Source organism: Labrus bergylta, chromosome 9, assembly GCF_963930695.1.
Source record: "Labrus bergylta chromosome 9, fLabBer1.1, whole genome shotgun sequence".
Classification (NCBI taxonomy): domain Eukaryota; kingdom Metazoa; phylum Chordata; class Actinopteri; order Labriformes; family Labridae; genus Labrus; species Labrus bergylta.
In genome coordinates this window covers 29,986,112-30,009,787 of record NC_089203.1, presented here as the reverse complement: position 1 = coordinate 30,009,787, position 23,676 = coordinate 29,986,112, and the positions used below count along the sequence as shown (strand labels likewise).

At 42.2% G+C, this 23,676-nt stretch overlaps 1 long non-coding RNA gene across 1 annotated transcript; it reads left to right on the top strand.

The window, feature by feature from the left end:
• Positions 1-1,891: 1,891 nt before the first annotated feature.
• On the top strand, positions 1,892-15,741 carry LOC136180013 (uncharacterized). The gene is made up of 3 exons (XR_010666938.1): positions 1,892-2,010; positions 11,404-11,707; positions 11,898-15,741. It is a non-coding gene; the product is annotated as an uncharacterized lncRNA (long non-coding RNA).
• Positions 15,742-23,676: the final 7,935 nt, after the last annotated feature.

Below are 23,676 nucleotides of genomic sequence, written 5' to 3'. Positions count from 1 at the left end.
GTTGCATACACAAACACATACTCCACATGCTAACAGTTTGCTAGATTCAAGATGTTTATTTTTCACATGCTCATATAGATGTGCATTGAAATGTAAAGACTGTTCCGCAAGGCCATGCAATAAACACTGAAAAATGACTGATACACATACAGTAATGTAGAACAATGGGCTGACGACGCTAGCAGAGTCCGATTTGTGCAAACAACACTCTGAGTCCCTTCACTGGGCAACAAAACACACAACACCAAATTCCTACATATCGTTGCTATAAGAAGGTGTATTTCTGGTTTAGCAGTTTGTCCATGTCCCTTGTATAGAGGATGTGGTCCTCCAGGCGGGCTGCCGGTGTTCAGGTCCGACCTGTGGCTACCTTTCCTGCATGTCATTCCCCACTCTCTCTCCCAAGTTCCTACTCTATCCACTGTCCTGTCAAATAAAGGCAAAAAGCCCTTTAAGAAAATAGTTCCTATCCTCCTGTTCATGTTACGATTAGTAATTCTCTAGTTTCCTGGAGAGGAAAACAATCCAAAAAGGCTGCCAAACAAACACATGAAAGTAGCTCAGCTGTTGAATTTATTCACAGGATGAAAAATAGATCCAGGTATGTCAGAGATTAAAATGCTCCGATGCAACATCTGCTTCTACGCTCGTTTTCACCCTCAATAATGCCTGCAGAGAGGATCAAATGCACATCTCTCTCCCTGGTGCGATGAAACTGAAGCAATTATAGCTGATTTGAGTTTAGCTCTCCACCTTGGATGTAACTTTATGTTCAGTGAGAAAAGAACATAGTGTGAGAAGAGAATTCAGTAAATGACTGTTTTACCTCAAACTGTGAAAGCTTTGAAAACTTGGAGCAGGTTTGTGTATGTGGAGGTGGAGGTACTACTTTTTGTCACTCCGTTAATAATAGAGTGGAAAGCATGCACACAACGCTCTCCGGAGAAAACACAACTTTCCGGGTTCATACAATTCTGGGAACTCCTAAAAATAAAGCCAATTTAGGAGCTTCCCAGACAGCTTCACAGCTTCAGGAGGTTTTTTCAGATGCATTGGCACCCCAAATAGGAAAACTAGCATAGTAATGTTGACCAGGAAGTGAAGAGGAGTGTGGAGCAACACAACACACAGCAACAACATCTGATACTGTTGTCAGAGCTGTGCATTCAGCGTTTATGGTGGTTTAATTTGAGTAACATCCTGAAAGTAGGCGTGCAAATTAAGAAAAACAACTACAGAGACTTGGTTGAGGTATAGATTGTAGGTAGTTAACACACACGCACTAACTGACCTGTACAAAATAATACAACAGCCTAAAAAACACATTACTTGGTCATTACTTGTGAGAAAGACAAGAGGCAGAATACAAGATACTTATCAAACATGTTCACAAAAAACTGAATCCAACTTCTTAAAAGGTAAGTATAAGAATAAATAAGAGGCCAACAAACAAGGTAAGATCAAATAAAAAGGCAGATAAATGAATGAATAAAACATGAGTAAAAGTGAAAAAAAAGTCGGGGTCCTCCATCTGCTCAAACTCTAATCGAGTTCCGTCACTTACCTTCCGTCTGAGTTTGTGTTTCAATTCATGGTTTTATATCAAATGAAGATGTAATGATACAAGAGGTGCACAAATGTTACATCTGTGCTGCTTTATCTGACGGCGCTTTATGCACGACATTCACTTCACTTTTTTCTGTATCAAACATCTTCTGAGCCTTTCAGGCTGGAAGTCCCCGCGGACAGTGAGCAGCAGTGTGTGGTGTCATGTGAGCAGAAACCTAAAGAACCCCGCTGCAGAGAGAGAGAGAAGGCCTCTTGTGTTGCCAGATCAGAGCTTAACTCTCCGGCATCCTGCCAAGCCAGCTGCACCCGTTTGGAAGACTCACAGGCGCCTGAGAGGAGCTTCTGATGCGTGGATATCTCCTGTCTATAACCTGAGAGACGAAGCAGGAAGAGGCACAGATGGGCGCAGAGAGAGAGAGGACACCGCTGTGGAGAAGACAGGTAAGCTTTCAGTCAACAAGGCCAGAGGATGAGCCTGGTGCGTTTCAGAGGCACTGGCTGTTAAATCCTGTTATGTAGCATCTCACACGGATCAAACTAAAAACATGCAGCTAAGATTGATTTTTCTATTCTGGGCTGCCATAAGTTTTAATTCAATTTACAACAATTAAGTCAGCTGAATTGAATGCTGCATGGTGCTGCAGTAGTTAGCAGTGAGGAGGTTCCTGGTTTGAATCCCAGTCTGACAGGAGTCTCTCTGTGTGGAGTCTGCATGTTCTCCTCGTGCATGTGTGGGTTCTCTCCGGCTTCCTCCCACAGTCCAAAGACATGCTCGTTAGATTAACTGCTGACTCTGAATTGTCTGTAGGTGTGAATGTGAGTGTGGCTGGTTGTCTGTCTCTATATGTCAGCTCAAGATGATTCTTTTTCAGTTATATTTATGGTCTCGGTCTTGTAGCGCTCTGGTCTCGGGAATGTCTTGAGCAGTTTTCACATATGCACTCTGGATAATATCTAGATATTTACAGGAGAACTTCTCCGGAGATTCTCCCGACCTAGCCGTTCACACATGCTCCTCACAGCGGGGGACTTTCCCTGTCAGAGGGGAGGGGGGTCGGGGGATTTCCTGACGTAAGACGTGGCGTAAATAAACAACGCAGAAGTAGCGGCTGAAGCAACAGAGTCCGCTACACAACGTTATAATGAGAATATTTGTCTTTATATCAATGCTATGTGTAATCCAATGGAATGACAACATCCACAAAAGAGAGGAGAACAACAAACTGACCAACAGAAAACAGAATGCAGACGTTTAATGACGTGCATGGAGATCGTAGTGGTCGCGTGCAGACACTTTAAACAGTCACTGTATAAACGTCATTCTCTTTCTATTGGCTCGAGTTGAAATCTCCGGAGTATATGCGGCTGCGTTCTCACATCAGCTCATTCTGACTTTACAATTCTACAATTCACTTAGCAGACGCTTTTAGGGGTTTGATAGTGCATGTAGGAAAACCTGCCAGTAGAGAGTTGCAATAGTCGATGCGTGATATCACTTTCTGCGGAAATACTCGGGGTCTGGCCGGAGAAACTCTGGGTAAAGTCTGCGCTAAAAATTCGGCTGTTTGCGTTCACATATAGCCTAAAGAACCTCCGGGTAGACTAATCTCTGGAGGTTTTCAGGAGATTTACGTATGTGTGAAAAGGGTTTAAGTCTGTATTAGTGTGGTTTTGACTACAACACAGGGATATGAATATGTTTCTCTGGTTATAATATTATCCAAACCAGGATAAGGTTCATAATCGGGACACTCAAGTCCATGGAAACACACTCAGTATTTGTCTTGTGAAGATGGACATTCTAACACATTTCAGCGATGCTTTCATTAAGTCTCAAACGGGGGAACACCACTAAATGGTTCCATAATCAGCCCACATTGTGCCAACACAAACTGAGGCCAAATGAGCTTAAAGCTGCTGAATGCTTTCTGTGATGGATCACCTGTTTAAGCTTAAGTCGTTTTAAAAAAAACTTTTTGCAAAACACTAAGGAGTCCTGGAGTGATTGGAAAAGAAAGTTCAGGTTTTGTATGGTTTGTAATCTGGCTGAAATCAGAGCCAGACAGCCTGAGGCGAACCTCAGGGCGTCCCGCGTGCCTCGTTCTCAACATTTCTTATTTAATGTTATTGTATTAAAGAGATTACCGTCAAGGATGCATGTGTTGGTGATTAAATTATCTGTTCACAGACCGAAAAACAAACTCCTTGAACTGGTTTCAGGTTCATTCAATTTTAGGGCTCACACTTGATTCTAAAAGTACAAGATGAAGTCCCTCAACTGAAGTTTGTTATAGATGTGTCTCCTTTGACGCGTCTGGGTTTGATGAGCCACCAAAGTTACAAAGTTGAGTTCTTACATGACCTTTAATACTTCAAACAGTTATCAAAGACAGATAAATCCTTCATTTTAGAGTTGTAACGGGACGTGTTTTGACGCGGCGGCAGCCATGACAGACACAGCATGTTTATTGTTGCCATGGAAACACTGGAGTTACATCAAGGACCGCTGCATAAGGAAGTGTGAACTGCTACTGAAAGATGTCATACTGTTGCTGTTTGTGCTGCTGTGATAAAAATGTCATGTAAAGTATATTCTGATACATTAACTCCTCTGTAAACATATTCTCTTCCTCAGGTCGATTTCACCTGGTCGTATTGACTACGGTCAACCTAGGAGGTCGTTTTCATCATTACATTTAAAGAGACACACACACCAAAAACGGAGCGTTCTGAGAGAGCTGGTTTCTACAGGGTCACAAACCTCCTCTGGTGCTTGATTCATGTTATATTTTGACCAAAGCACAGCACAGATGTTTCATTTAGACCACAGGGGGACAGGTGGAAAAGGGGGTTAGAATATGTCCTCTTTAAGTCTTGAACTGAAGAAGGCTAGTTGAGGATATAAGCTGAAATATTAATTTGGCCTCTAATCTGTTGAGACGAAGGAGGAACACGCCTGCTCATTTAAACTAGGCCCACATATTCCTTCTGCATCTCTGTGTTCTCCTTAAATGTCTGAGAGTAGACAGAAGTCCCTGGGTACAGCACGAGTTATCCGGGAACAGGGGAGTTGCACTCGGCACCTCGTATTCAAATGAAAGGAGCGTCAGGAGGAGGAATACTAAACCATCAACAGCAGCGTCCCAAGAAACGTAGACTGTGAGCCGGAGCTTTGGTGTGTGAACTACTGTAACTACTTACAAGAATGTAGACAAACATTAGCAACAAGAAAACAAACACTACAAACGACTTTACATATTTGTTGAAATAAAGCAGTCACAGAGTAAACTCAGAAGTTTAACTTGTTAGACAAAAGCATACATTAAGGTTTTATTCCCGCATGTCGAGTGATCTAAATAATGTGTGCTAATTACCCTCAAATGGAGCTCCAATTTAGCAAGTGCAAGAAATTAACAATCGACTAAAGGCACCATCTAGATGAAGTCGATTACACTCGGGGAGCGAATAACTGTGATTCAGTAATCAACATGATAATGAGAAGGAAGTCTGACTAATAATTAATTATCACCTTTCATGAATTTAGAATATCTTAGGTCGTTTTTCTGTGTCTGAAGAGCAACACTGATTATTTGACTGTTTTTAACTGTGTTTTTCTCTCATATTTGGTGAAGTAGTGGTTTGCCTCACAGCAAGCAGGTTCCTGGTTTGAATCCCCGTCTGACAAGAGTCTCTCTGTGTGGAGTCTGCATGTTCTCCTCGTGCATGTGTGGGTTCTCTCCTGGTACTCCGGCTTCCTCCCACAGTCCAAAGACATGCTCGTTAGGTTAACTGGTGACTCTAAATTGCCCGTAGGTGTGAATGTGAGTGTCTGTCTCTATATGTCAGCTCTGTGACTGGATGACGACCAGTCCAAGGGTGTAACCCCGCCTCTCGCCCAATGACAGCTGTGATAGGCTCCAGCCCACCTACAACCACCAGCTCGTGGCTCATTATGTGTCTGCAGTTTAGTGCGATCCAATGGGGTCATCTTGGCCATTTCACTGGACCAGCAAAATAGCTTTTTTTTTGTGATATCTGCACTTAATGTCTGAATAAGAAAATGTGAATTCACTCATGTTTCAAAATAGTAGTCAAACTATCAGGTAAAGGTCGTGTTAAGCTGCAACCCTGTGTTGAAAAATGTCAAATAAATGACTTTTAAGAGGTACCAGCAGGTAGGAGGAAGGACACAGTTCATGTTGACACATTGTACAGCAACTTTTCCTTCTCCCACTTGGAGAGGATTGTCATGTTGTGCCTATAATAAGAGGTCTCAGAGTCTGTCAGGAAACACACAAGTAGGACAGCTCATTTTTTTAGCATTTTCTACAAATCACCACTGTTGTTTCTCTGCTTTGGACGGACAGGAAGTGGACACATTTACTGTAATGGGCATAAAAACTGTAACATCTCCGCAGAGGTGAATCCATCGACAACATTGGACACGGTTCTGGCAGCCATAAGCTCTTACCTCAGTGTTGTTAGTTTGTCTTAGGACTCTGTAATGACTTCAATAATGAGTCTGAAAATGCTAATCTCCTAATATTGGCACGTGTTCACCGGAGAGAAGAAGCTCGTCCCGCTGAACGGGGCCAAGTCTCATATTTTGCATGTCTTTAATGAAAGCCGTTTAGTTTGGCAGACGGATGCTTTTGGATTGTTGCTGCTGTTATGATGATGATGATGATGATGATGATGATGGTTGGAGGTGGGGGGGGGGGCTCTGTATGAGGCCTGTTTCCACGGGGTCGGGTTCTGTTGGCTTGATTAAAACTCAGCTGGGCCAGTTTACCCCCAAAAAATGATTTCCCCACAGGGACGATTCATTTAAATTGAAGAATGAGGCAATAAACATTAAAACTTTAAAGCAACAATGTGTAACTTTTTTTAACTTAACTTTCCCACCTTAAAAACATGATAGTTTCAAAGATGGATCTCATAGTACAGTCACTTTTAACAGGGAGAATGGCGTCTCTCATGTCTACCTGATTTCACCACTTTGTAACTTTGACAGCAGGCCGCGGCACTCTTAAGAAGTGCGTACAGGTTTACGGCACTAGTTCAAACAGCAGCCAAAGAGAGAGAGAGAGTGAGCGAGCGAGAAGTCGACCTAGAGTAAATATTGGAAAGGCGTTTACATGTATACTGGCAGGAGAAAAGGCCTTTTGCACACTGAGTCCGTTTTTAGTGAAAGAACCACTAAATCTTCTTCAGAGCTGGATCACTCTGCGTGATGAGTACGAGACATTTTGTCTCACGCGACAAACTTTCACAATGAATAAAAAAATAAACAAATCGGACTCAAAGTGCAAGGTGTCGGTGCGTAAAGGCCTTCAACCTTCACAGCAGGGTCCTAAGACGCTGACTAGACTCTTCTCCTCTGTCGCCCCCCGGTGGTGGAATGAACTTCCAAACTCCATGTGATCTGCAGAGTCCCTCTGCACCTTTAAGAAAAAGCTAAAGACCCAGCTCTTTCATGAATACCTACTAACTTAATGATGATGGTCTCCATATTATTGATGATGATGATGGTAATGACGATGGTTTTTGTTTGATAACGGCGACTTATAAGATGGTTTCTATACTGATTAGAGCTCTCAAGAACTGCCCTCAATGTTGTTCTTTGCCTCTGGTCACTTCCTGTCAGCACCTGTGTGTCCAATCAGACTCAAAGCTGATCGTTTGCTCTTACTCACATTGTTCCCTTTTTTCTAGATCCTTGCTTGTGTTGTTCTTACTCTCTGATGTACGTCGCTTTGGATAAAAGAGTCTGATAAGTGAATTGTAGAAAGGCCTAAACTCCAGCTTCATGTCAGCTGTCTGCACTCACACACACTGTACAGCTCCTCCTACAAATCTCAGGAGTTTTTTTAAGTAGTGTATTTTACAACATGGCAGCTGCACTCAGAGACCTTCGGTTTGTGCCAAATGCACCAAACAGACTTCCTCCATAATGTCGCTTTAAAGCTCCTGTTGATAATCCTGGTGCTTCTTTACAACCTGCAATAGAAAACCAGACCATCAGCTGGACGATTATTTCTTTACAGTCATTTTCAATCCCACAACAACCGGGACTGTCTTTGTTTACATTCTATCGTTGACATATCTCTTTGTCTAAGAGGGTCACCAAGGCCGACACACATTCAGGATCCTCACAGTGGCTTTTAAGTGCAGTTGACAATAACCTTCCACTCGTCAAAGTGTCTGTGTTACACGGAGCTGTGGCGCCCTGAAGCGTTGATGTATAGTCCAAATTATCCAGGAGGAGATAAATAAATCTGTTCTTCCACTTTTATGGGCGTCGTTTATTTTGTGGTAGAGATGATAAAGCGCAGTAATCTTTTGTCAAATGAAGAATTAGAGCTCAGGGAGAGGGGTGAGGAGCGACCTGTATGGATCGGGGGGGGGGGAATAAAAACAGGGCATCTATTGATTTTTCCCTCACTCTGTCAAGGTCGTTGAAATGACAGTGTAATTGAAGTTCTTTAATGGACGTAGAGAAATCACATGACAGCTCGAGGAGAGAGCCGCCATTGTTGTCCCGGGCTGTGGATGTATTATAAAGGCTGGAGGGGATAAAATATGATCCGGAGGGGGGGATTAAACATTTACATCAATATAATGTGACAAAATGCTGATTCAACCTCTCACCTGAAGTGTAACTGTGCGGATGTGCTCATTCTCTCTGCTTGCTTAGTCCTTCACAAGGTCACTATAGATCTTCAGTTCAGACAAGCAGAGAGACACTCTCCCTGTGTGGCTCAGTGGAGAATCATATTTAATGATAAAGGTTTGATGTCTCGCTAAAAAATGTTTGACTTTGCATCTTCTCTGTACTTTAAGTTCACTGATTCGTTCAAAGATTTCCATACCACTGATCTTATTACACTCTGCCTGGAATGACTGCAGAGTTTTTACTCACGGGGATTTTTTTTTTACAGAAAGATTTAAATTTTAAGCCGTGAAAGAAATATTCTGAAAACCTCACCAAAGTCAAAGTACCCATGCAGCAAATGAAAGGAATACCACAATAATATTCCATGATCTTTAAAATTCACAGTAAAGTGAAGATAAAGATGTTTTATTTACTAGCCAGAAGATCTCATTACACAGCATGTTTAACTTCCTTTAAAACAAAACAGAAACAGATCTTAAAACTGGTTCGGTCCTTCAACCGCTGTTAAGGCTGTATATCTTTTCCCCTGTGCTGTTTGTCCCTTCTCCCTTTCTGTTGTCTCCTGCCCAGGTGAAGCTGCTAAGTGAACAACGAGGTACACCTGGCCTCAGAGCTGGCTTCAGGAAGAGAGGCATTTGGAGTTGGGACTCCCAGGCACTGTGTGTTGTTGTGTTTAGTTACATTATTTTCGAGTTGATCTTTGTTTGATAATTTAGTCTGCCTGTTATTAAATCCATTGGTCTGACTTTGGTTAGGTGTACAGTGTTTATTGCGTCAACTTGTGGTTTGTTGTTAGCCCCACAGGGACGCCTTATGGTGGCGTGTAACAACCGCGATTTAAATAATTCATGGTGTTAAAATCACAAAAACACCACATGACTGAAAACGTATCACACATTTTCATATGTGGACAACGCGGGCATCGTATCCGATCCTCTCCTATTTTATCACATTAAACGGTATCATATTGTACCCTATTGTAATGTATTGTATTTAACCATATTGTATCTCACATATTGAATCTAATGTATTGTATAAACAGATTTAAAGTGTTGTCAGTGTGCAACATCACAGTGATATTTTTTATTTTACTATTTAATTTATCATCAATATTTTCATATGATGGAGGCGCCTCTATAATAACCTTTAACCCCTTCATTACATGTCATTATGAGGTTTTCCCCTGATGTTGTTATTATTATTATTATTATAATATTATTCCAAATTTGTAGCGGGGAAATTACATTTTACTGATTAATGATTAAAGCCGACTACGGCATGCTACGATTTACTTGAACTAGATTTACGACCCTTTGAAATCTATATTACCGCTGTAAACCCAAATCTCCTCCTGACTTCCACTTTTTGTTGAACTGTCTTTTCTGCAGCTACAAAGCTCATCCTGTCACATCTCCGCCATGTTCTCCACAGGAAGTGTCGTCGGACAATAGCATGCATCACAAGGCAATAATCTTCACCAATGGACCAATGAGCAATGCTAATGGGAGTTGTAGTATCATAGTGTAACTTTGCAATTAGTTGATTATTTCAGATGCCTTTAAAGACGACTACAATTACAAGAATATATCACAAATCAAACCCCCGCATTTCAGAGGTTGTCAGTGTTGAGCTCTGACTCCGTCTGTCTTTTTGTTTTCCCTCTCCCTGACCGCTTACAGTGAGTCATCACATCTCCACAGTCTACCTGCCAGCACTTTAAATCAGCCCACTGATCCATGCGAGTGTCATTATATATGTTAGCACACCGCCGCTCGTCTCCGTAATTGCGGTTTAATTCCCTTCATGTGCACTTTGATTCAGCATTTGGATGCTAAAGACAATGTGTTCATTCATTCTGGTGCGCAATATGCCTCACATCATGTTTTGTTAAATCCATAACCCAGCTCCCTCTCCTCCTCCTCCCTCCCCTCCTCTATCCTCCCCACATCTAACTCCTCTTTTTATCTCTCTTCTTTGCACAGGCATCTTGTCCTCTGGCAGTCTAAGTAGCTCATTGTTGTGGGGAGTGTGTTCTCTCATGGGAGCCGTAGCCAGTCAAGAGTGGATTGCTTCAGTGCGATGCATTTTTACTTTGTCTGTCAGTTGTGATGAGGGATAAGAAACAGTACGTTCTTTGGAGACTCACTGAATCAAATATGGGAATCGTGAAAAGCCTGATAAAAAAAATAAATAAATAAATAAAAACTTTCTTTACATATCTGTTAAAGGAAGAGTGATGAAGAGATGAAGTGAGATCAATTCCCCCGGCGCTGTAAGACCTTGTGGAAAGTATACCAGAGTAATATATTATAATGTATGTACTCTGCTGTTTGTCATAGTCACCAAACCCTAACTGTGAAGTACTGTGCTCCTGTGTGTTGGTCTTTGTTTACGCTCTCAGGGCCTGAATCCCAAGAGGATCGCGTTCCTTTAGCGTCCACTAAATCTGTGCAAATGAATCAAAAAGACAACTTCTAATTCACAAACTCACACACACACACAGTGGAGTCCTCCACTCTAATTTAGAAAATACAGAGCTACTAGAAGATGGAGATGGGGTTTATTGAATATCCATCCATCCATTATCTATACCGCTTTTTCCCGTTCGGGGTCGCAAGGGGGCTGGAGCCGATCCCAGCTGCCATTGGGCGAGAGGTGGGGTTACACCCTGGACTGTTCACCAGCCAATCAAAGGATCCATAATATCTTTTTTATTAATATCTACGGTGAGCCTAAAGGGACAAAAAAGCATCTGAGATTAATCAGGAAAAAAAAAAGGAATGCATTCATTTCAGATCTTAATTAATCACATTCCATTTGTTAATGCTGACATAAATTGTGTTTTTTAACCTTGTAGACTACAAAAAAACCCAGCATGCACCTGCAGAAGCTACCTGACATCCTGCAAGGGAAATCAACACAAGCTTCATTACAGTTCCTTCAATCATTATTTACTCTGCACACAGTTTCTGCTCTCTTGACTCGTATTGACCAACAATTGTTTGCTGTTGAAATTATAGATTTGAAACTGTTTGGAAACTCAACACCCCTCACACGACTGACACCACTGAATTCATTCATTCCAACTCTCAATTATAATGCTTACTGCATGTCGCTATCTGTGAATCTCAGTTACTAACCACATATTTTCCGTGGAGCTCCTGAGCTCTCGAGTGTTGTAGGTTGCTCGGGATTGTCGGTGAGGAGGGCCTGCTGCTATGGACCTCCATCCCCTCGGTGCCAGAAGTCCAGGAGGCCTTGTCCTAACAGCAGAAGCAGAGCTCTCGAGTAGACAGAGCTCCCCTGACCTTCAGCGAGCTGATCAGGCTCTACCACCACCCGACGACCCTGACGCCCAGCTTCCACCATCGCCCTGTGTTGCCCCCACAACCACCGCCCTCCTCATTCATGCACGGCCTGCTCCGACTTCCACCTCAGCGGAGAGGAAGTGTGGACGATAACGTGAGGAATACAAAGAAGAAATTCTTCCTGCATATTATCCCATTTGCTTTTTTGTAAAGCGTCTCCAGATAACACTTGTTATGAATTGATTGGTGCTTTACGAATAATGATTGATTGATTGATTGATTGATTGATTAATAATAATAATTATAAAGTCCTGGTTTTATTCTGCTCTCTCTGTCTGTCAAAGGAGTCTCTGAGGGCCCCTCACAGTTAAAGGAGCCACGAAGAAGCAGGTCAATATGAAGCTAGTTTTGCTGCAGAGCTCGGTGAGCCAACCAGCAACTCCGACTTTGTCTGTGATCTCTCCCCAATCCGTCCGCCCTGCAGCGATCCCTTCAGCAGCCAGCAAGGTGCATGTGACCCCTGAGGGCTGGCCAGCCCGTGAACTCCTCATGAAGGCAAAGACTCTACCACAAAGGAGTTTGAACAATAGTCTAAAGAGAAGAAGAGCAGCTCCTAATCAGCACACTCGTGGGCTTGTGGAGAGCGAAGGTGCCAGACTCCAACATGGAGCTAAAAACCATCTCAGGGAGCAGAAATCAATGAAACACACTCATCCACAGGTGTGTGTGTATGACCCGCTTTTGAAGAATTGTTGTGATCTGAAATACTGAAACAGCCTATCTCGACGGTTCCCAACTTTCAGATCACTGTCTTGGGAATATTTGTGAGTACATTACTGCAGAGAACAAAGCAGACAGTTGATTGATGGGCACAAAGTGTTCAGTGAAATATAAAACACCGGATGACGCAGCACACATATCAAACTTCACAGGGATTACTGTGAATGTCTGTGAAGTGAACGATGAAAAACTTTTCCAGGTATGCCCTATTTGGATATTTTCCTAAACAACAGTTTGCAATTAAATTAAACGTAGGTAATAAAAGAGCTCCATATTTCAGTCATTGTGTACAGAAAATAACGAGGTTCTTCTACCTTCAAACTGCTCAGGGAAGTTCCACTTAAATTCCTCTCCACAGGATCACATCAGGATACAGCTTCCACACAACGTAGATGAATTAGCAATAAACAATAAAAAGCATCACCTCCAGCTCACTAATGACTACCCATGATCCTCCGCTCCTTCCTGCACATATTCCACCAGGGAGAAGGAGAGTGATGTGGGCTGTGCCTCAAGTTTTCTGCTTACCCTTATTGCTTTTGCTGCCGAAGACAATATTATTATCTGCAGCTGCAGGCCTCTGAGTGCACAACTTGTAAATAACAAACCAGGCTGGACAGAAGCCTGTGAGGCCACTGCTAATCCTGGTATTATTCCACTTTTATTGTTGCTATTTGCTCATTATTTCTCATCTCCTCTGGCTGAAGACAGCCCGTTAAATTACTTTCACCCCATTGTTTTCTTCTGCCACAGAGGCCAAATTAGCATTGAGGACAGGCAACATTTAGCAATGCCTTTATTCCTTTTAAGCCCCCCTTTTCCTCACTCTTGACCCCCTTTAGAGCCCACAAGGCGACACAAACTGTCACTGTGGGTGTTGCTAAATGCTGTAAGTTCTGAACATAATTATGAATAATGTTTTTTATTATGTTTTAATTTGCAACATCCCTCCATTTAGGGAGAATCAGAAAAACAGTAGGTGGTAATCTCCAGATTGGAGCTATAACCCTGTTGGGTCCCTGATGGTAGCTTGAGGGGGATGAGATCATCACACAGCTAAACCAGATTGATGTTTTACTCACAATCCAATTGGAGTAGTTATAATCGGCCGTCTAAGGGTGATGTTTGAGCCTCCAGAGAGCTGCTGTGTTCAGTATTTGCTGAGAGAAAGGGAAGGTTTTGCGCAGGTTTGACTCAGTAGCATCCTTCTTATGGGAGGGATGACTCTGACAAAGCCTGCGGGCGAAGCCGCTCGTTCGCTTCAGTGTGCTCATTGTTGCTCTGAAGGCACCTGAAGATACGCAGCGAATGAAAAACGCCTTTGAAGGCTCTCGCTATGTGGAACATCGCTCTGCGTGCCGTATATGAATAATTATTCCTGCTCATAAAGCACCTGATAAAAGTTCTGCTGCGTTCAACGACTGCTTTTTAAAATTCAACTGAGGCTACCCAACATGAGAAATCTCAACGTGAAAGTTTTAAAACCGTCCGTGATTTCATAAGAGACGGTCGGTTAACAGATCACATGAAGGACTCTTGATACAGCTCATGAGCTGTTCGATATCTGATTAATTGCCTCGAGTGATGTCACTTGAGTCAACACTGGTTTAAAGGGGTGTGGACGGAGCACTGAGGGAATGCTACTTTCAAACTTATGCTAGTTATCAAAAACAACCAACTCTGCCTTTTAAGACAAATATTTCCTGAACTTTTTTAGTGCTCTAAAGAAGCAGATTTTCTGGCACAACTCCATCAACCACCAAGACCCTTGATCAGGCTCGTGCCAGACAGACTTACAGTCTTGACCCTGATGAGGGCCACAAGCCGAAATGCATAGGTCTAATTTAGTAATAAAGTTAAACTTCATATACTACAAGCGGTGCAGGAGCAAGAACATATTGTATTAAAACAATTGTAAAAACCGATATTTCTGCAGCTTTAAAAGAAGGACAGAGTCCGACAATGAAAACAATGTTTAGGGTGGGATGTTTGGTAGAAGTTAGCTTACCAGACATCTGATAGTTTTGCAGCTGCCAACTGAATTGATCATATAACTGTCAAATTGCAATGTTTTTGGGGTTATTTTTGCGACGAGTTTTGAGAAGGACAAAGAATGCATGAATTTACAAATATATATATAATCTGGTATTTAACATTTGTTTTTCATCCTTTTCCAAATTGTTGGAGAACCTTTTCCACATGTCGCTACTTCTGAATGTTAGCAGAGCATTTTAACTTTCACTTCAAACTTCACACTTTTTTTTTCCCCAAAAGTGTAAATTTTCAAACACCCTCGAGTCTGCCATTGTTGTCCCCCTCTTCAAATATGCAAATCTGAGGAGTAAAGGGTTAAGCTTGTTGGTCTCTAGTGGATGGGAGTCATGATGGGTGACGAGCTGTGATGACAGCCTTCATTAGTCAGTAGGTCACTCAATTTGGAGAAAGAGCAGAAGGGCTCCGTTTTAATGGGGATGAGTAATCCCTCGGGGGGGGAACAACGTTTGTGTGAGAGGAATTTCTCTCCAGAAAAATGCCCTCGTGTTCCAACCTAGAATGAGCGGGCAGGTTTATGGCTTTTTCAGCAGTTCCAGTGGTACCTATCAGTCGACCTGGTGTCTTAAAAAAACCACATGATACCAGGTAATAGGAGAGTCCTGAGTTGAGACCGTCTCTCTGAGCTGGACTGGATCCAAATGTGACTGAACACTGTGGTAGAGGTCCTCACTGTGTGATCACAGCTCCAGTAAAGCAGCCACAATCCACATCTCCGCCTGGCCCTCTGCACTCAGGTATGAGATTCACAGCGAACATTATTGATTTCCCAGTGCTAAGTGCAGAGCACACCTAAGGCCTTGGGCTAGTACTAGCTGCATGACTGTGAAGTGCACTGCTAACAAAGAGTCTCATGAAAGGAGAGAGAAAGCAAGACGAGCAGGAAGATGTGCTCCGATAGTTTGCATGTTTTGCTCTAATCGCTGCGAGGTGAAAGAAAGAAGGAACACATCGATTTGGCTGCTTGTGTGTTTAAGTGTTGCTACTAGTTTTGGTTTTTACAAACATTACAAATCCAAAGCTGCTATAATAGTAGATTAAACTTTAGGAAAACACTGTACCATGACTTGTAGACTTGTAAGTGGCAACACATCTGTCCCACTTGCAGAAAACGATTTTACAGGAGGAGCTGCATGTGTGAACACAAACGGCTGAATGTTTCTCTCTTCATCCAGAGTTTCTCCTCCAACCTCCTCGTATTTATTCTGCAGAAAGTCAGAGTGAGCTGATGTGAGAACGCAGCAGGATATAATCAGGAGAAGACGCTAACTAGACTCTCCTCTGTCGCCCCCCAGTGGTGGAACGAACTTCCAAACTCCATTCGAATCTGCAGAGTCTCTTTGCACCTTTAAGAAAAAGCTACCACAAAGGAGTTTGAACAATTCATGAATACCTACTAACTTAATGATGATGGTCTCCATATTATTGATGATGATGAGGATAAAGACGATGGTTTTGTTGATAACGGCGACTTTTAAGATGGTTTCTATAGTCAAAACGTGACCTTTGAATTGCCCCCAGGGGACAAATAAAGTTTTTTGAATTTGAATTTGAATTGAAAGTCAAAGTCATCTTTATTGTCAATTTTTCAAACATGTGCTGGACATACAGAAAAATCGAAAAAATGTTTCTCTCTGAACCACGGTGCAAGCTAAGTGTAAAAAGATTAGAGCTCTCAAGAACTGCCCTCAATGTTGAGCTTTGCCTCTGGTCACTTCCTGTCAGCACCTGTGTGTCCAATCAGACTCAAAGCTGATCGTTTGCTCTTACTCACATTGTTCCCTTTTTTCTAGATCCTTGCTTGTGTTGTTCTTACTCTCTGATGTACGTCGCTTTGGATAAAAGCGTCTGCTAAGTGAATTGTAGAATTGTAGAATTCACCTGGAGCGAGTGGAAGGGGGTGGTGACGCTTATATCCTGTGATCACTGCACGACCATAGAATGTCTGCACGCGACCGCTACGATCTCCGTTTAAGTAATTAACCTGCTATGTTCTTTATCATAATACTTTTTTTTTTTAAACGTGACTATTTTACTTCTCACCACGACCAACGACAAACTCACAGTATAAACTCTGTCATCAGTGATGCAATTTGGGTGTGGGCTAGTGCACGCCATGGGTAGAGAGTGAGCAGGGAGACAGGGAGGCGTGTGATTGGTTCATCAGATTGGTACCTCGTGGCAGACATTGGTTGAAGTTTTTACAGACTTACAAACTGATACAGATGATCGATTTTCTTAATTCCTTTTTCAGAGAACATGAGTTATTAATTTCTGTCAGGACCTAAAGACAATTTACACCAGAATCTAAAAAAGTGGATCAGGAGGAAATGACCAACCCTGACTTTAGGAAACAGGTTAATGACTGTAGAAGTCATATCTGACAGATACCTGCTGAGCAGACTGAAATGCCAAAAGATGCCAAGGCATTCTTTTGCAGCACGCTTTAAATGAATGTCATGTCGATAGATTTTCTAACAGTGCAACGACTGACTGATGTGTTTTCTTCTGGCTGACCTTGACAGGGTGAATCAGACTGCGACTCCTCTGTAAAGCTAAGTGACAGCTTGTTATCTTTATTCCATACTGAGGGATAAAAACCTCAAGTTTATCTTCAACGTACCACCAGGTTTGGATATTATAAACTCTCTCTCAGGCGTCCTTACTGACGGCAGCCAATACAGCTATTTACCGCCAGTTAGCAGAGGCAAAGGAGATTCAGTACACATTGTGTCTCATTCATAAAAGAGCAGTGCTGCCATTTTACATTCTGCTCCCTGTCACCGCTGCACCTTCCGCAGAAAGACAGATTTCTGGCGAAATGGCTGCACCTGTCACCTCCTTCAAAGGCTCTTCGTGCATCTTGTCACACCTTTCCTATCCCCCCATTGTGAAGGGAGCACAGGCTGGCAGGTCTCCATTGATCTGTACCGGAGCTGTGATAATTGGGCCATTAAGATCTCAAAAAGACACCCAGCATGTGGCGGAGAGCGAGTCGAACAGTCTGCCAAGAGAGAGGACTTCCAACTCCTTGGCATCACTTGTTAAGATTTCTTTGCCGTGCCATGAAATATGTGAATAAACAACATGCTGATTTGACTTGAGATGCTTTGATTTATGAAGAACTAAATGTACTCTAGTTTGGAGGTAAGACACACAACGAGGGATCAGAAACACACAAACTGTCATCTACTGCTCAAAATGAACAATAATCATTATTATTAGAATAAATGACAGAAACTAAAGTTCTGTCACTGTGGGAAAGTGTACAGCTTATATATACACATAGCATAGGACAGGACAGATGGCTTTATGGTTTAATAAACAGGCATGAACTCAAAGGCTAATCGGGTCAACAGATTCTCTCAAAGCCTCTTTAACATTTCATCTAACTGACCAACCAGTGCAACCAGTTAAAATATTCACATCCAGGGTCCTGTCATCTTGTAATTTGTCCTTGGGTAGGTATAAAACTCATCAGCAAAAAAAAAAATGGACGCTAGCATCAGACATGTGCTCAAGCAAACAACCACACATCTGGCCAGTCTGGCAGGGATTTCACCGCAGACCAATGAGGAAACGTGGGAGATCATTTGGATGAGAAATCGACAGCAACTGCCAACACCAGTAGGTCTCTGAGTCGTGATAAGGCTTCTTTCTGCTTCATTACATATCTCCACATTGGTGCCCTTCTCAGCTCAAACTCAAAGACTCATCCGCCGACTGTTTTTAAGTACTCGTATTAGAACATCCGAGAGGCTGGATGTGGGAATGAGAAACAAGAAGACACAGAATGCAATGCAGCACTTCTTTCTCAGCGATGAACACAGGCAGTGGACTGTATCTCAGCGAATCTCTCTCTCTCTCTCTCTCACTCTCTCTCTCTGACACACGGTGGAAACACTAGTTAAAGAAGAATACTGACTGTATCAAAGATTTCCCAGAGAAGACAAATTCTGTTCATGTGAGGTGCAGTGGCTCCTTTCCCACATATCATTGCCCACTCTCTTTCTCTCCCTTCCAATTTGTGACTCTACCCACAGTCCTCCAATCCAAGTAGAACACAGACTGTAAATGTTATCGGATGAAGGCTGAGTGAAGTCAACCGTCTGTTCCTGCAGGGGGTGCTGGAGTCCCATCGATGGCGGTCTCCATGCTGGAAATGCTGTCTCAGTCTAACTTTCAGTCAACCTAACGACAGGCTGAGAGCTGGAGCTGAGGCGGGTTTTAAACCTCCTGACAAACCGTTACACCGCGCCCACCTGTCAATCAGGTCAGCTACACGCCTTATTGTGAATAACTCTTATCCTTCATCAAATCAAAACTGATGAGTCATCAAAACATTCACCCTCCCCGTACAGTGTGTGTCCATTGAGACATGAGCTAATCACACCTATTTGGTTTTTTGAACCAGGCTGTAAACATGTTCATCTCTGCTGTAAAAACAGGCTTTTTAGAATGGATGTGTATGTGACTTCCTGTGCTTCTGCAGCCAGCCTCTAGTGGACACTCCAGGAACTGCAGGATTTTACACTTCAGCATCGGCTTCAACTATCAACACTGGAGGTTGCCGCTTAAGATAGTCATATAAAGCCTTTAAAACACAAAGCCAGAACATACAATCCTGCTTTTTTATGCAGAATCCAAATATAGGAATTAGACTTTAAAAACTATGTGTGTTTGTTATTGTACACATATGCTTTGTAACATATGGTTCATGACAATTGACTGCATTTATACATATATACAGCATCTTTCCAGTCCAGTCCTCCACCCAATCAAAGAGCTGTACACTACATGTCAGCATGTACTCGTCAGGATCTACTCTAATTCACATTCATAAACTCTCAAACACAAGTGTCTCCATCTTTTGAGACTCAACATGCCCAGATATACTACATTCGCTGTAAGACTTGAACGTCTTGCAGAAGAAGCTGAGTTATATCCTGTACTGGCTCAGTGGGAGGCACATAAACAGCACTCATCCGTACATCTGCTGTAGGGACTCTTAGTCACAGTTTTTTACTGCAACATGCAAGTGTGATAACACGTCAACACATTTGCTGAGGAGCTAAAGCCACATTTTTGGAGGCGATACATGCAGTACATTAGACTTCTTTTGAAATGAGCTGTCTTATGTAGATTCTCTGATACAACTGGTTGAGTCTCAACTCTTAACTCCATACTCACTTTAAACACCAAGAAATCCCTGGGGGTGCAATAGTTTTAAAATGTGAAATCAATGAAATGGACAAACGAGCCTGACGGACAAGGGTGCACAGAGCTGCACATGCATCTGGTTGAAGTTCTGTATTAGAGAGCACAACCACGAGATGACCCATCCACCTGACAGGTGTAGCATGTCAAGATGCACACCAAAATGGAGCGTTCTGAGACTAGCTGATTACACAAATGATTACTGCACAGGTGTGCCCTGTAGGCCGGTCACAACAAAAGGCCACTCTGAAATGTGTAGATTTATCACCCAGTACAACACCACAGAAGTCCTGAGTTCAGTGCATATTTACAGATGCCGGGAGATAATTTCATGTTTTTATGCATTTTTTTAAAGCCATGTTTGAATGATAGGCCTATGATCCACAATGAGATTATTTTAAAGATGAATTAAAAAACATTAAACATTAAAATCAAATTAACTGACAAATATGTGCATTTTTGTTGTTAAATATTGATTTTTTTTGATTCCTTTGCATAAGTCAGGTTTCATTTCAGGGCCTGGCTTTAGCTCAAGGCTCTCGTTTATTGTTCATGAAGCTACATAGATAAATAAATGCACTGGTGGGATCCCAAGCTGAATAAAAATAAATACATGACTAATTATCTCATTTTGTTGCTGTGATTGCAAGCAGACAAGCAAACCTTGTGCGCAGAATCATACGCCAATTAATATCAATGATCTACTCTTTATAACTAAAGCTTTCACATCTACTTTGCAACACAAGATAATGGAAACATATATATCTCCTTGGCTTAATTTCTTTATAACACAAAAAGAAGATGATTGTTCAAAGTCACAATTTAAAGGGGACATATTTTGAAAAATCCTCTTCTACAGTGTTTCTAAACATATATTTGGGTAACCTGAGAGTCTACTGACCCACAATATGTGAAATAAACCCATCCAGTCCTTTGTTTGTGGTCTGCATAAGTCTTATAACACAGAGAAAAATGCTCTGTTTCAAATGTGCTCTCCTTGTGATGTCACAGTGGGATTCTGGTAAAAAGAAAATACCCTCCCCTCCCCTGGTATCTCCACCCATGGACTCCACCCCCAGCCTAGAGTAAAACTTTAGGCAGGTCCGCCATATTTATTCTCACTACAGAGGAGTGATGTCTACAGGTAAAACTCAGGGGGCGGGGTCATTGCATTTAAAGAGACACACACACCAAAATGGAGCGTTCTGAGAGAGCTGGTTTATACAGGGTCACAAACCTCCTCTGCTGCTTGATTCATGTTATATTTTTACCACAGCACAGATGTTTCATTTAGACCACAGGGGACTGTTTGAAAAGGTGGAGAAGGGGGATAATATGTCCTCTTTAAAGTAATTTATGCAAACTCATGCACACTGTTTAACAAGCAAAAATACATGAATTGGTAATTCATATATTGGTCCCAAAACATTTCCAGTTAGTCCTTTGCAAGTAAGACAGAGCACCTTTGCACCTGTCTTATGAAACAGTTGTGCAAGGTATTTATTTACATTTACAAAGTACAGAAAAATAAAAGAAAATGTGCTTCTTTGAAATGTAAAGAAAACTACTTGCAGCACCTGGTCACTAGAACAAGGTGTTCTGCAGTGTTCTTCAGGTGACTTTTAATTACATTAAGTACATGGCATTACATGGCTCTGCTGAACATAGCCTCTGAATATGAGTGCACAATAGGTGCATACTATGTGTGCTATAATTTTGTGTAGTTACTGAACTTTGTGTATTACAGATTCATGTTGAAAAGACTCTTTACCTGAATGTTACTGAAGCACTTTGACATTCTTTTGACGCCGTTGTGACACAGTGGATGCAGTCAGAGTCCTCAGAATTTCATAGACGTTTGTGTCCTAAGGCAGCAGATGCACGGATGGGGGTGATAATTACTTTTTTAGGTGTTGGATTTAGGGAGGGAAATTGGAGCACAGCTCAGGCTAATTGTAAAGGGAAGGAAGCGTCTGGTGATGGTATCACTTTCAGGCTGAAGGTCAGGACATGTGCTGTCAGACTCTCCCCTGTAATAAATAGTGTCGCCCCCAGGAAAAAGTCCAGGAAAGCTGGCCTCTGTCCAGCTGGTTTTCCTTTGGTACATGAATGAATGTTGGTGAGTATCCCCTCAAGGTAATACAGTTTTAATGGCTACAGTATCAGTTCTGATAGATATGTTGCTTTAGGAACTTACACTTGTATTTTCATCTTCAATTCTAAGTTTAAATAAATCATTGTAAGTTAATATGCTGCATCTACTTAATGTTCTTTGGGTAATGGGTGTTTAATAGAAAAGGAACGGACTGCTGCTTAGACTTACAATTATACTTTTTAGCCTTTCATACCTTTGTTTAGAATTGTTAATGGACTAATCTGTCAGATATGTAGTGAATGAAATGATAAAGGTATCTTACTATATGATCAGACATTAAGGAAACATGCTATGTTGAAGTGCTGGCTTCTCTGACAACAATGCAGCAGCCAGTATGTCCTCCTTCTAACTTTAGATTCTGCTCCTGAATGCTTTGGATTTGTTTGGACCAGAGAAGGTAGGCGCTTTAAAGGCGACCCCCTACACGGCCGTTTTGGACGCCCCTCGGTTTGCCAGATATGAGAGCAGTTATCAGGTCAACAGGTGTTGCAGCGATGGAAGCGGTCAAGAGAAGTGGTTCAGATAGAAGTGATTGTACCCGACCTAAAAAGCCTCTGCATGTTTCTAATAAGCTCCACGAGCAGAAACGTGCTCAAACTAGGATCAATATTGGAGATGCTTTTGAAAAATGGAGAGAGGTTAGAACACAGAAAGGTTTACAGACCCATGCAGAGCTGGATAAACACTGAAGCTTCAGAGTCCACCACATGGTGACCTGTGTGAGCATCCACTCTCAAGAGGAGGGGGCGGGGGGGGGGGAGACAGCTCTCTACAATGTTTTGAATTTAGACTGCAGTACCCATTTTAAACACTAGGGGTCATAGTTACACACTGCTCCTTTAAACAACAAAGATGGCGGCAGCTGACGTAAAAGTTTCTCATAATCTTCCATGAACCAGTATTTCTGTAAGAGTTCACCACGTCATGCAAAATATTTGTGTCTTAAGTGTAACCAGTTTTTTGGGGGGCCGTGTTGACTTAAAAAAAGTAAACTTACACTATATTATTAATGTGTCACCTACAGATGTAGAGAGCCTCAGGTCTTCTGTTGTTCATTCTACAGGTATCTAAAAGCTGCCTCACCTGCTCGGTTCTGATTCTGGGAGCAGTGAGTAAACCTGTCCCAGAGGACCTGAGGTGTCTGGATGCCTCACAAGGGACTACAAGATCTGAAAGGTATTTTGGCCCAAGACCATTTAGTGCTTTATACACGAGGGAAAGGATTTTAAAGTAACTACATTGTCCTCAGGGGGGTCTCTATAAATCCACACAAATCAAAAGTTTTTAGAAGTAGCTGAATGTCATTCTCAGAGAAATTATTTTTTTCCTTCCCATATAATCTTACATTCTTACATGTCATCCATCATATATACCAATTTTCTCCTGTGGGGGGCTGGAGTTGATCCCAGCTGTCATTTGGTGAGATGCGGGGTTACACCCTGAACTGTTCACCAGCCAATCACAGGGCTGACATATAGAGACAGACAACCAGCCACACTCACATTCACACCTACAGACAATTTAGAGTCAGCAGTTAACCTCACGAGCATGTGTTTGGACTGTGGGAGGAAGCTGGAGTACCCAGAGAGAACCCACACATGAACGAGGAGAACATGCAGACTCCTCACAGAGAGACTCCTGAAGGACGGGGATTCAAACCAGGAACCTCCTCACTGTGAGGCTCCCGTCAGACGGGGATTCAAACCAGGAACCTCCTCACTGTGAGGCTCCCGTCAGACGGGGATTCAAACCAGGAACCTCCTCGCTGTGAGGTGACCATGCAGTTATTAATACTTTATGAAAGTGTGAGTAAAATATACCCCTGCACTCGTCTACCTATATAACATACTCCTCATAATGTTGATGCTTTATATACACTTAGTTCCGACCTAATTTAAAAGGACCCGTTCAAACAACAA